The sequence below is a fragment of the Mustela nivalis genome (genome assembly GCF_964662115.1).
Source record: "Mustela nivalis genome assembly, chromosome: 8".
NCBI lineage: Eukaryota > Metazoa > Chordata > Mammalia > Carnivora > Mustelidae > Mustela > Mustela nivalis.
The window spans coordinates 23,676,209-23,689,296 of record NC_139027.1 but is presented as its reverse complement, the minus strand read 5'-3'; the positions used below and the strand labels follow the sequence as shown (position 1 = coordinate 23,689,296).

At 48.1% G+C, this 13,088-nt stretch overlaps 1 long non-coding RNA gene across 2 annotated transcripts; it reads right to left on the bottom strand.

The window, feature by feature from the left end:
* Positions 1–846: 846 nt before the first annotated feature.
* LOC309871841 lies at positions 847–3,715 on the bottom strand. Of its 2 annotated transcripts, none has more exons than XR_014315517.1 (2): positions 2,372–3,715; positions 847–2,044 (listed from the first exon to the last, which is right to left on the bottom strand). It is a non-coding gene; the product is annotated as an uncharacterized lncRNA (long non-coding RNA). The 2 variants fall into 2 exon arrangements; XR_014315518.1 differs by having other exon boundaries at positions 2,841–3,715.
* Between the last annotated feature and the right edge of the window lie 9,373 nt (positions 3,716–13,088).

Below are 13,088 nucleotides of genomic sequence, written 5' to 3'. Positions count from 1 at the left end.
ATTTGTGATGTATTTTCTATAACATTTGTTTGCTATGTGCTCACTGTATTTTTGGTCAGCACTTGTTGCTAGATATATCAAAGAATTGAGATTATCAAAGAATTGGGACGAATGAGGAAATGACCACCACTTACTTAGTTCTGTCCTCTTACTGAGAAAAGATGGTCTTTATCCATATTTTTGTTCATCTTGAGGAACGCCAGCCAAGTTTTGAGGGCACTCTCTTCTTTACACTCTCATTCGTTCCCAAGGCAACATACCATCCATTTCTCCACTGCCCAGTGGGGTAGCCGTTGGCCACAAGTGGCTATTAAGCACTTGAAATGTGGCTAGAGCCAATTGAGATGTGCTCTAAGTATAAAATACACGTTGTATTTCAAGGACTCAATATGAAAACAAGAATGTAAAATATGCCATGAAAATTTTTAATACAGATTACATGTTAAAATTAATACTTGTTATATCTTAAACTATATTAATTCATAAAAATATTATTAAAGTAAATTTCACCTGTTTCTTCTTGCGTTTTTAACAAGGTTGCAAGAAAATTTAAAACTGCATATGTGACTTGCATTATGTTTCTCCTGGAAAGCACTCATCAACCCAGCTATTTAAACTCTAACATGGTTTTTTCATCTGTGAAACAGGAATAGCCATAATATCTTCCTCATAGGATCATTTTGAGGATAAGCTAAATTAATATCTGTAAGACACATAGAACAATATCTAGCATGTAACAAGTGCTTTGGATATGTCCGTAAAATAAAGAAGTGATGCTTACCATATTTGGCATCTAAACCCCTTATGTTACCCCAGCCCCCTACAAAAGAAAATTTGAGGCAAAGCTCAGGGGCTAATGTTTTATTGGAGGATAGAATCCCAGGGAAGGTGGACTGAGGGAAAGGGGGAATGAAGCAGGGAAGGAAGGAAGTACAAGGTGGCATCTTGTATTGTGGAGATGACTACGTCTCAGAAATGTCAGAGGAGGGAAGGTAAACAGTGTATCTGCCAGTTCCTTCCCAGCTCTGTTTCCCTCAGTCAAAGTTTGCCTCTTGCAGTACAAAGTCCTTTGTGCTCTCTGGTTATGTCACTGGGCCCCTCCAGGAGGACTCCAGGGGTCTAGGTGGGCGGACCGAAACTCTGGAGCCACTGTCGTCCCTGGCATGGCAGGTGTCATGGAAGTCAGTCTTGATGGACCCTTATCCCTGGAGGGTCTTTGAGCAGCGTCAGGTGACGCAACAACAGTGACAGCCTTTATGATGGTGTGGAGGTCATCCTGTGGTTGGGGCTGGGTCAGCTAGGAGTCAGGACAAGAACCAAAGCCCAGGGTAGAGAGGTCCAAGTGGAATGAGGGAAGGAGGCGTGTTGTCTCAACTTCTCCTCTGGGATCCTGACATACCTACTATTGGTCTTCTCACCTGGAAAGACTGACAAGCATCTCAAGTTTGCATATTTGAGATTAAACTCTTGATCTCCAGCCTTGGATGGATGCCCTGACTCCAGACCCTCCATTCCCATCTTCTACAGCCCAGTAGACTCACCCACTTGCTCCAGCCTTAAACTCGGGCCCTGTACTTGAGGTCTTCCAGCTCTCCAGCCCCACATACCTCCATCTGCAAATCCTCTTGATTCTACCTCCGAATCACATCTCAAAGCCCCCCATGTCTCCTCACCCTGACCCGGAGGCCAGGCCGCCCACACCTCTCCCGCCACCTATTGCAGTAGAGGGGAAGTGGGTCTTCCTTCTTCCTGTCTTTCCTCTGGCCAGTTCTTTCTCCTCTCTCCACACAGCAGCTAGAGTAATCTTGTGAAGGTGTGAACACAATCCTGCCCTTTGACTGCTTTAAAAACCTCCCCTGGCTTTCCACGGTGTTTAGAATCCGGCCCAAACTCCTTACGCCCTCCGCACCCCACCCTTGTTTCGTCATCTCCTTACCTGGAGACACTTCCCTCCTGGTTCCTCCGAGGCCAGCCTCATTCTTTCCTGACATGCTCCCAGTGGTTTCTTGTTTTAGGGCACAAATTGGCAGAATACTTCCCGTGTCTATTTTGTAAATAAAGTTTTATTAGAACATCAACAATACAGAGACTTATGGACAGTGAAGCCTTACCTGTGTGGAATCTGACCCTTTACAGAAAAAGTATGCTGACCCCTGTTTTAAGGCCTTTGACCTTGCCTAGGGCTCTTTCCCCAGCATCTTGCCCAGCTGGTTCATCGCCTTTTAACTCAAATAAAGCTTCCTTGACAATCTTGCTTTTACTAGAAGCTTCTTCCTGAAACCCACCCCCACCACACACCCCTTTATTCTCTGTCACCCCACTCTGCTTTTTGCCTTTCTAGTTCTTTCCCAAGTTGAGATTACATATTTACCAGTTTACTTGTTTATTGTCTCTTTCCTCGCCTTTCCATGCAAAGCTCCATGTGGGCAAGGGCCATGGCTGCCTCGTTTGTATTGTATCCCTCACACTTCCAAGTGCCTACTTTCATGGAAAAACTATTAGACTAAATGGCCCCTTTGGGGCAGTTCCTACCCTCCTCCTCCCCACCACCCTGATCTGCGTGGACCCAGCAACTCTGCTACTGCTGAGAACAGCTTGGGGGTGGCCGATGCTTCGAGAACACTTGAGCGTTGACTCTGAGCAGCGGTGTTGGAATTCCTGACAATTCTCACCCATCCGGGAGCTGTGATTCCACCTCACTGTGCGATTTCTTTTTTTAACAACTCTACCATTTCCACGCTGTTTCATGCACATCAGAAGATTAAAAATGAGCACAGGGCAGTGTGCATTTACCTTGTCATTAAAGCAGCCTGAGAGTTCCCTTATTGGGGGACACCTACCTGCTCGAGAGGGCAGCTGGAGGCAGTCACCAACCTCTGCCAAGGCACCAAGGCATCGGGGGTTACCTCCTCCACAGCCACCAGGGGGCTGTGCCACCTTCCAGCATCAGGATTATGTACCCAACACCCCAGACAGGTAGGACAGGTGCCTCTGAGCTGGGGACACCGGCAAACAGCAACAGGGCAGGGGCTGGAGGAAGCAGGCCTGGTGTCCTTCACCAGGGACAGGCCAAGCATGGGCAGGAAGAGCTGTGGACATATCGACACACCAGACTGAGACCCAGGACCAAGCACAGCTGGCTTCAGATACGCACAGGCAGTCATGGGGTGGAGGGGGCAGGGCAGGAAGTGGCTCAGGGGGCCACTCCCTCTTCTTTACACATCAGAACACCGACATCTAGAGAAAGGAGCTGCTAAAATTAGAAGCAACTAGAACTTAGGTCTCCCCGTTCTCTTAAAATCTCCCTCTGTCAGCTATCTGGTGCTGCCAGGCTGTATCTAGAATGGCTGAACACAGGTACGATTTCTCTGGAAAGCTGTCATGAAGAAGGCTTGAAAGATGGACCCAGGCCCAAATCCAGGCTACCCAATAGCTATGATGCCACAGCAAAGGCCCCAGACCTCTTTGGGTCTCAGTTCCATGCCCATAAATTGGGACAAGAGTCCCTGCATGGCCGGGCAGTTTTGAGGATTCAATGGAAAACGCCCGAGGTGTGCTGAACCAGCAGCAGACACAGAGCAGACGTGTGGGCGTTCAGTCGATGCTCGTTGAATTCTGAGCAGCCCAACCTGGCAGAGGAGAGGGCAGAGGCAGGAGTTCAACTCTCCATGGCTTATAAACAGCCTTTGTAACAGCTATGAACCCCCTTGCAGAAGGAAGAATCCATAGCAGAGGCCCCTTCCCCAGCCAATCCCTCCTGATCTCCCAGAAAGCCTGTATGGCGAGTGATTCTGGGCCACGTTCACTAAGCAAAAGAAATGCACAAGCGTTTCACTCCTGCTAGGGCAAACCTTCCTGTTCAGCAGCTGTGGAGGTGATGCTATCCCCTCTGCGTGTCTGCCGAGTCAGGCTGTGCTCTCATCACATTTTACTTTCTGGGATCCAGGCTTCAGTATTTTCCAACCTCGCTCTAGCCTTTGGAACTGTTCTTAAGAAAGGCATTGCACCTGCTCTAGGCCATTTTATAAGTATCCAGCAGAACAATGCTATCCTGAGTGTGATTTTTGACTTTCCTGGAAGGCCTGAAACAAATGTGTATCCACAAAATATTACCATGGTCTAAAGGGATGCCTGGCTGCCTAGCCTGGGGGGTAGAGTATAGCAATGGATGCGAGGTTATGGGTTTGGTCCCTTTTATGCAGATTATGCTCTCCACCACCCCCTCATGCCCCGCGCCCTTCCTCAGCCAGGTAACCAGGTGGGAACAAGGTAAGAGGGGCTTGTGTAAATCCATTAGTCCTTCTGGGAGAAGAGCCTGAACGCATGGGCCATTGGTGGTGAGTCATTAACTCCCTCTGTGGGATGAAGGACACCATTTGTTCTAATATGGGACATTTATTCAGAGGCCCCTGAGATCTCTCAGTATCTTGCTTCTTTCGAATGGAGGAATTCTAAGGAATTCTGGGTCTTCAGCACCCACCAACCTCCCTCCAGAGAAGTCTTGCTTTTTTGCACATCTTTGTAAGATTGCATTTGAACTAAAATTTTGGCAGCTAAAAACCAGTTTGAAAACCATTGCATTAGAGTCTTAAAATTATGGGTACCAGGCTCTGTTCTGGGGGATCTACATATGTCATCTTGTGACATACATTTCTTAAAACCATTTCAGTAGGTGATGGCAGTCCCATTTCCTTGGCAAGGAAACCAAGGCTCAGAGAAAGCTAAGGAAAGGAGGAGCCCAGGCCCTGAACCCAGGTCTGCCTGGATAGAAGCCAATGTCTCCAGATCCTGTGGAATAACAGTGTGTGCAAATGACACAGGATTTCTAGCTGGAGATCTGGATTCAAGGTTGGCTTCTGCCTCTCCTTACCCGAGAGGTCCCTGATTGGACACTTTATGTTTTCTGAGCCTCATCTTTCTCCTCCACAAAATGGGCACGAGAATAACCCCAGGGAGGAGATGCACATACCACATCAGATCCTAGGGGTGTTGTTTGTGTGGAGTCTCGGGAAAGAGACCAGAGCGCCTCCCCCAGGACGTCCTGCACCCCCAGTTGGGTGATTTATGGCACTATAACCAGCAGACTCCATGATTCCCAAAGACCCCAGGTTTGGGGGTGCTGAGCTGCAAGGTCGGGGTGTCCCTGGGGGACCAGAAGCCCGCAGTTGCCCTTGGTCTAGGGCTCTGGACCCAGGCTCAGGATCAAAGCAAGTGCTCTGTTCACCAGGGCAAGACACCCCCCCCCCCGCAGTCCTCTTTAATTAACTGGGAGCCTTGGAGCAATACCTTTTTTGGGTGCTTATCAGTGTATCCTGATAAAATAATTAATGGGTTTCTCTTCTCCGCTGAGCATCCTCCTGCCCCAAGAGGGCTGTGCTCGGAAGGAAGGTGCTAATTAGTTCCTGTGTGATTATCTGGTTGAAGACACTGCTCCAAGTCTCTGCAAATCATCCTCAGCCCTCCCCCTCCCCTGGGGGAGACTTGAGCTCTCTGTTTATCCCTTTTGCTGGGCGCTGGCTCTGCCCACAAAGCTCAGCCCCTTCCGCAGACAGCCTCTCTCTCTCTGACCTCAGTGTCTGCAGGTGGCAACCTGGTGCCCAGGGCCCCGCCTTGAGCCTGTGAGCCATCACCAGGAAGCTCTCAGGGAGGTTCCTGGAAACACTTCAGAGCAAGTCCAGACTTTCTAAGCCTGCTTCAGTGGAAAGAGCAAGAACAGCAGAGTGTCGTGGAAAGAGCCCTTTGCTAGGGCCGGAGGATGGATTCTAGACTGAGCTGTGTGGCCTGGCCTAAATTGTGCTTTCTCTCCTTGTCTCAGTTTCCTTAGCTGTACAAAAGGAGCTGGTCTACAAACAGAAGCAGCAAATGTGTGGTTTTGCCAACTGTGATGAACAGGTCACAGCTCCGCACTGCACCAAGATCGTGGAGCCACGGCCAACTTCCGTGGGATGACTGAGCTGCAGAGGTTGATCAGTGATGTTGGTCATGGTTGATGCAGGTGCTGTGGTTCCCAAAGTGGCGCTGATGGCATTCAGCTGAGGACAGTCCTCACCGTGTTTAACTGTGCTGTGCCTTTCAGGATGCTCAGTGTCCTTGTCAACACTCACTAAATGGCAAACACTCCACACATTTCCAGACATTCTGTGGGGGGCAACGCCATCCCTGGCTAAGAACCACAGGTAGGGAAGTAGAAATAACAGTTGGGATGCTTTTGGCTGTAAGAAAACAAAGGCGATTCTTAAAGTATCTTAGCTAAAATGGAAATCTATTTGTTTATGTGACAGAGAAACAACGGGAGTGGCTTGGGCCACCTTTCTCCATCCAACAAAGAGCTCCCCTCCAAGGGAATCTGTAGGAGGGCAGGTTTTTCTGTGTTTGCCTCCACCAGCCCCTTTCTATTTGGGGGGAAATAATGAAACAGATGAGCTGCAAGGCCCTTTCAACTATGGAAGCCAAAGGGTGGGGGGGAGTGAGCTCTTCTTCTCACCTGTGGCATCTAGATTATTAGCAAGGGCTTAAGCACAGCCAACTGCAGGTGCCTGGCTGGGACTTAGAATCCAGAGAGGCCACACAGAGTCTCAAGGGTCCATCGGGGATAATATGTGCTAATGGTGCTGAGGCTGGGGTTTCTAGGTGTCCAGGGGGTGATGCGCGCCAGCAGGGCTGCAGGGGGTCAGTGGCAATGATGGCTCAGACATCATCCCAGGCTCACTGCTCCAGTAATGGGCTTGACTGAGCCTTTGCCATCCTCGGCTCCTGCCTCTGCTCTGTTCTTCAGCCTTCCTATAGATTCTGTGAATGACCCAGTACCCTTTCAGTAAATGACTTTCCCTACCAAGTTGGCTGGAGTTGATTTCCATTGCTTACAACCCAAACTCTCACTAATATAGTTGGAATGGAGAATCTAGGTAGGATGGAAAACCAGAAAGCAAGTGGGATGCTTTGAAGTCTCAGGGCACTTGGAAAAGGCAGCTGGGAATCAAAAGCCAACAGGACCCAGGGGCCACCAAGGCAATTTTCCATGATGGTTCCCGTGCCAGTGATCTTGTTAAAGACTGTGAATCCCTTCCCACAGGGGCAGTGCTCACCACCGGTGATGCCCCTTTCTTTGCCACATAGGGTTAAACAGACAGGTGACTCCAAGCTTGTTACCACCAGTTCTAGAAAACAGTGCTTGTTTGAACTTGAAAAAGCAACAACACCAATGCCTGAGTCTTTCCCTCCTCCCTGATCCACAAAGACACACAAAAGAAGGGCCAGTGTTGTTGCCATGGACTCTGTTGGTAAGGAGAGCCCCCTTGGCAGCAGAGGTGATTACTATACCCTCCCCCTCTTCCTCTAGCAGGAAATGGCCAAAGGTAAAAGCTCTGATGGGGCAGGAATCCAGCAGAAGCTGTAGGAGGAACAAGAGAAGCACCCTCTGTTGGAGCAGCAAAGGGAAGGAACCTAGCTGTGAAGCTAGTTGCTTTCCTTGGAGACCTTCTGCTTCATGGTTGGACTTGGGAGTGGCTCTTGAAGTTTCCTAGTTAGTTGTTTACCCCCCCTCCACCCCTACCTCCCTGCCCCACCTCCTAAGTGCCTGGAAGGTAGAAGCCTTCAAGAGGCAGAGACTGGGGGTGGGGGGGTGGGGGGGTGGAGATCATGAGCTCTGGACCCGGAGTCGAATTTCCTGGGTCTAAATTCCAGCTCTGTCCAAAGCTGTGTATATATATATGGGCAAGTTATTAAATGACTGTTCCTCAGTTTTCTCCCTTAGAATGATAAAAATAGTGAGAGCTACCTCACAAGATTACTCTGAAGATTAAATGAGTAGGGGCACCTGGGTGGCTCAGTTGGTTGAACATCTGACTCTTGGTTCAGCTAAGGTCCTGATCTCAGTGTTGTGAGATTGAGTCCTGGGTTGGGCTCCATGCTCAGCACAGAATCTACTTAAGACTCTTGCCCTCCAACTGGACAGCCACATGCAGAAGAATGAAACTGGACCATTTCCTTATACTATACACAAAAATAGACTCAAAATGGAAGATAAATGTGAGTTAAAAATCATCAAAATCTTAGAGGAGAACACAAACAGCAACCTCTTCAACCTCGGATTCAGCAACTTCCTGCTAGACACGTCTCCAAAGGCAAGGGAAACAAAGGCAAAAATGAACTATTGGGACTTTATCAGGATAAAAAGGTTTGCACAGCAAAGGAAGCAGTTGACAAAACCAAAAGACAACCGACAGAATAGGAGAAGATATTTGCAAATGACACATCAGATTAAGGACTAGTATGTAAAATCTATAAAGAACTTATTAAACTCAATACCCAAAGAACAAATAATCCAATTGAGAAATGGGCAGAAGACATGAACAGACATTTCTGCAAAGAAATCATCCAGATGGCCAACAGGCAATGAAAAAGTGCTCCACATCATTCGGCATCAGGGAAATACAAATCAAAACCTCAGTGAGATACCACCTCACCTACCAATCAGAATGACTAAAATTAACAAGTCAGGAAACAACAGATGTTGGTGAGGTTGCGGAGAAAGGGGAACCCTCCTACACTGTTGTTGAGAATGCAAGCTGGTGCAGCCACTCAACACACACAACAGTGTGGCATTTCCTCAGAAAGTTGAAAATAGAGCTACTGTATGATCCAGCAATTGTATTACTAGGTATTTACCCCAAAGATACAAATGTAGTGATCTGAAGGGGCACCTGCACCCCAATGTTTATAGCAGCAATGTCCACAATAGCCCAACTATGGAAAAGGTCCAGATGTCCATTGACAGATGAATGGATAAAGAAGATGTGGCGCGCACACACACACACACACACGCACACGCACACACACAGAGGAATATTACGCAGCATCAAAAAATGAAATCTTGCCATTTGCCATGATGTGGATGGAACTTGAGGGTATTATGCTAAGTGAAATAAGTCAATCAGAGAATGACAACTATCATATAAGCTCACTGATATGCGTAATTTAAGAAACAAAACGGGATAATCAGGAAAGAGGAAAAAATAAAACAAGGTGAAACCAGAGAGGGAGACAAACCCTAAGAGACTCTAAGTCATAGGAAATAAACTGAGGGTTGCTGGAGTGGGTGTGAAGGGCTGGGGTAACTGGGTGATGGACATTAAGGAGGGCGTGTGATGTAACGAGCATTGGTGGGTGTTACATTAAGACTGATGAATCACAGACCTGTACCTCTGAAACACTAATACATTACATATTAATTAATTGAATTAAAATACTTTAAAAAATAAATTAAATCTTACCCTTTGCCGCTCTCCCCAGCTCGCTCTCTCTCTCTCTCTCTCTCAAATAAATACATAATTTTTAAAAAAAGATTAAATGAATTATAAATACAATGTGCTCAGAATGGGGCCTGGCACAGAGTAGGATCTCAGTACATGCAAAGTAAAAGTCTTAGTTCCTCTGGGTGGCGCCTGGCACCAGGTTGGGTCTTCCGACCTGTTGAATAAAGGATCCAGTTCTCCAAAGAGTCCTGAACGGAACCAGGAAGTTAGGAAGAACAAGGTCATCACAGTCTGGGAGGGCCCCAGATTAATGTTTGCTCCTTAAAACCAGAGAGATAACCTATCTCTCTTATCAGAGAGATAAGTCCGGCACCGCAGGAACTCTGCAGCAGGCCCGCAGAGTGCAGCGTACGCACACATGCATGCCCGCACAAACACGCGTGCGCACACACACGCACAGGCTCACACACACACAGGCGCACAGCCGGCCTCACGCAGCCCAGCCTCCAGCACCCAGCACCTTCCTTACATCCCCAACAGCTCCTTGCCCCCTTTGACCCACTTTCCCAGGCATGGGATTCCACCAGTCACTTTTCTCAGCCTACAGTCCACTTCTGTACCCTCAGTGTTCAAGATCCAGGCCCTCCTGGAAGAGGGAAAGAGGACCTGGAAAACCCAGCGCTCCTAAGCTCCTCCTGCCATGAACCCTCTGGCTTTCTCTTCTCAACGTTCCTAACACAGAGTTGGAAATCTGCAGAGCTGTTGACTTCTCTGTAGGTCTGGGAGCAGACAACCGCGCCCTTGACCCAACTTCTCTTTTCAGGCCAGAATAATACCTTTAGTGACAATACTATGACTACTGGTAGTGCTGCTAATGACAAGTACAACTACTGCTGCTGCTGGTACTTAAAACGTGCTAAGTACTCTTCTGTACCCCTTTTGGATAGTAACTCTTTAACATCCTCTTAACAATCTTGTGAAGAGGTAAGTACTATAATCATCATTCCATTTTACAGATGGGGAAACTGAGTAAAAAAAAGGTGGTGGCTAGCCCAAGGCCATGCAACTAGTAAGAGGCAACCAATCTGTCCCCAGTGTCTGAACCATTAACCACTGCAAGAACTTTACTTTGAGCCCTGAAAGGCTTGTAGCACCCCCATCCCCACTCACACATGTAGTTCAAAGCAAATCTAGGACTCCATCATAAAACAACGTGAGAAGGTACAGCAGAGTTCTGACTGTTTTCCCTAGTGGCTACTTCAGCGCTTTAAAAAATAATCGTTCCAGACATACATTTTTCCCCCCTTGTCTTGTTCCCCCAGACATACATGTTTTCCCCCTGGTGCCGTAAGCATACGTTGCTCAGCCTCACAGGTAATCCAAGCATTGGTTTCTCCTCCCTCTGACCAGAGCAGCCTCTACCTGAGAAGTTCAAGGTTGGTCAAGCCTGGGATGGGTTGCTGCCCCCTGGGAGGCATGAAAAGTGCTTCTCGGTTGGAAGGGGATTGACTTTGCACCCCCTTCCCCGTCCCCCCATCTGTAAATGGCTGGAGGGGCTGGCTGCCCTGGAGGACAGCCTTGTGTGAATTGAGGAGTGTCCCTTGGGAGATGAAGGGGACTGCCAGGGCTCTGTGTTTGTGTGTGTGTGTGTGTGTGTTGATGGGGGTATCTTAGAGCCCCTCCCTGGTTGCCTTGACCCACTGACTCTTCTAGTCACGGAGGAGATTTCTGGCCCCCATTCCATTAGTAGCAAGTAGGCCGTAGTGTGTTCTTGGTCAACGGTTGTCCCTGAAAGAATGCCCCCCCCCAAACCCTTCCTTTCATTTCAGTCAGTTCTGTGACAGAATACTAACAGAACTGCAGATTTTGCAGCCTCCAATTTACTGCCTCTCCCTCATTCAGCATGCAGCAAGGACCACCCCCACCCCCAAGACATACACACCTAGTTCCAGGGCCGGGACTAGGTTGAAAAGGTGAGTAAAACTCACAGGGCCAGCGATCACACATGCTCAGAGTCGGGGTGACCTCATGCCTCATTTCCTTGCGGTACTCCCCCTCCCACCCATCCGTCTGCCACCACACTGCGGGACAGAGATAGGGTTTCACGTTTCTCCAAATCCCCAACAACAATGGGACCCACAACAGTCGCATTGCCTAGCTCAAAGCCTTGAGGTCCATAATCCCCCATACGTGTTTGACAAGCTGAGGCTGGAAGCCGGGGGGGACCTAAAAATTTATTTAGCCCCATGGTTCTCCAAGGAGTAATACTTCCTCCCTAAGAAGCGTTTTGAAAATTTGTGGAGCACTTTTGTTCGCTGGGAGGAGAGGGTCACAGCAGCTACATGCCTTGCAATGCAGGGGACAGTCCTATAGAATGCCCTGTCCTCCCTCCCACCTGTCTCTCCAGTGTTTCCTCCAGACATTCGTGCACTGAAAACCCGAGTCATCATTTCCAGAGCCTGGAAACTCTATTCCATATTACCTAGAAACCACGCTTTTGCGTGGTTTTTAACGTATAGGGAATATTCTAGATATACCACTTCTCTGAACATCAAGGGAAAATTGTGCTTGATTTTAGCCTTCACTTTCCCAAGCGTTGTTGGCTGCTGTGGAAAATCACTTCACCCATGGTGGCACCTGCTCTTGGTAGTGGAATTGCCAAGAAGACAACATGTGGATATCGGTTTGCATGGGCGCTGCGGCTGTCAAGTTGAATCTACATGGGGACTCAAACATTTCTCATTGAGTCTTTCCGTGTAATGGGGGTTTGGCATTTCCATATTGAATAGGTCACTGAATGTAGGTATGGACGTGTCTGTCTATCCTCTTACTTCTCCTAGTGGTTTATTACTAGGGCATTAAATGGAATTTAAATTAAATTTTGAAATGTTGAGGGTGGTCAACATTTTTAGGAATTTCATTTCAGGATAATATAGGGGGTGTTACATTTGTTACAAAAGGGGGCCATGGAGTCTGATGAGGGGAAGGACCCTGGAGGGAGTTCAATCCCACAGCTTTGGTCTCAGCTGTCCCCAATGGATGCAACCCTACAGAAATTTTAAAGTTTTCCAGAATACAAGTTTACACTATCCTCCACAGCAAACCATTTATTAAATTATTCATGCTGTGAGTCTCTGAAATGATGGTGTGCTTGGGACCACAATGAATATCAGTCCCTTCTAAACTCCTTTTCTTGCCTTGAGAAGGACCTTGATCCAGGGGGAACCTTGATCCAGGCAGTGGGAAGGGAGAAGGGCTGGGAAGGCTGGAAACAGAGACACTTTGGAGATAAGAGGCTGGGTTGTAGGCACTGTGTGGACAACAATCTGGGAATGTCTCTGGGTCTCATGCGCAAAATGAGGCATCTGGGCTGGGTCGATCTAGTGCTGTGGCAAACTGTGACTCTGTCTGGTTCTTTGGTTCTGCAGGATGGCTCAGAGTGGGCGTAGCAGGTAAAGAGACGGTCTTTAAAGTCAGTCTGGTCTCTGAATCCTGCCCTTCCACTCAATAGCAGGTGACCTTCTGCAAATGACTTAACCTATCTGAGGCTCAGTGACCTCACCTATAATAAGAGGATCAAAAAGCACCCATCTGGTAGGGTGTTTGTGCACGCTAAGACAAAGGACACAGGAATCCTGGCACGTGTTAAATATGCTTGCTACCACGCCGTTGCCTTGCCCTGTGCCAAAGACTTGCCCCTTACCTGGTGTGTCTTCTGATGTGTGCTGTGATAGGATGTGAGGACCCCACTGATACACTGTGGTGCCACATCCCAGAGGGTTTCACCTCACCCCAATACCAAGCAGCCTAGTCTGATGTTGCTGATTTCAATAG